General features: G+C 40.9%; 1 protein-coding gene across 1 annotated transcript in view; it reads left to right on the top strand.

Moving 5' to 3' along the window:
- ldlrap1b (low density lipoprotein receptor adaptor protein 1b) overlaps positions 1 to 1,380 on the top strand; it is a gene marked incomplete in the record, with an annotated part of 34,544 nt that overhangs the window by 19,441 nt on the left and 13,723 nt on the right.

Below are 1,380 nucleotides of genomic sequence, written 5' to 3' on the forward strand. Positions count from 1 at the left end.
AAAAAAGAGAAATTCTTTCCAAGCAAACAAATGCCAACATTCCTGCCTGCTGCTTCAAAATGTTAGCAAACTTTCTTACAGCATACTGGACTGTTTTTATTCTCCAATTTGAAGGGATATTATTCCCAATTTTCTAAGCGACCGAAAAACAACAAAACAATCATCATGCCAGATATAGAGTTTGGCTGCAGCCTAATTCTTCAATGAATCAACAACCGCACAGAACCACACTTCTGAACTGATGTTGACCATGCACGTTCAGTTTGATCTCATGTGATGGATACAGCTTACAGCACATGCAACACTCTCTTCGCTCACTGCATTATAGTGTAAGACATTTTTATGTAGTCCATTTGCTTTTGCCTCCTCCAAAGAATTCCTGCTGTGCAGTGTCCCAACCAGGTATACAATCTGAAAACAGCCCAGCAATGTAGCAGATCAGATCTTACTATAATAGATAAATGTTATATGCTAAGAAATGCACCTCATCCTGATTACCTTACTACTCTACTACTACTGAAGTTGTGTTCATAACAAAAGATGCAAAATTGAGACAGGCTGCGAAGTAATGAAACTGTTCTCAAAAATCGAAGAACATCCCCAAGGCGACTGGAAACCAGAAACATGCGCAGTGTAGACTTGTAAATAAAAGTGTTCCTGGATAACCTTAGACGAACTCGTCCAACAGTTGAGATGTTGTCCTCCAACTCCTGCAAGTTTTTCAAGAAGAAAATTATTCACCATAAGCCTATTGCAATGCTTGGAAAAATGATGGACAAAGCCCATCCCTCCCTTCATAATGTAGACTCATAAATTGGCAATTTTAAGTAAGTGATTCAAGCTCGCGCTCATAACGCTCGAGGCCGAAGCAGGTTACGGCAGCTTTTAGGCGTGCAGCGCTGCTGGCCAGGCAAGTGAGATCAGCGAGGCATTTACTAGAAAGCAAGAACGTGTGTCGTGTGTGTGTGCTGTGTGTCAAGCTCAGAACATACAGCTGTTGTATGTGCCCAAAGAGCAGTTGAGATTGATGAGAAAACTGCTGATAGCATGACGTAACAACCCACTACACACACACACACACACACACACACACACACACACACACAAACACACACAACACCACACACACACACACACACACACACACACACACACACACACACACCACCACACACACTGAAGAAAACTTAAAAATGTGATGTGAGGGTCAAAGTTGTATTTTTTATTTCTAAGCCAATTTATGTTTTTTTTATTTGTGATGCACTGTGGACTGAATCTTAAAACACGAGTATCATGTCTGTGTAATCAGATCTGACAGCGTAACCATTTTGAGAAGAAGTAGCTTAAGTACCTTAATGACCTTTTTCACAGCAGCCACTT

The sequence above is a fragment of the Morone saxatilis genome, unplaced genomic scaffold (genome assembly GCF_004916995.1).
Source record: "Morone saxatilis isolate NCDOM2014 unplaced genomic scaffold, NCSU_SB_2.0 Contig3, whole genome shotgun sequence".
NCBI classification, from domain to species: domain Eukaryota; kingdom Metazoa; phylum Chordata; class Actinopteri; family Moronidae; genus Morone; species Morone saxatilis.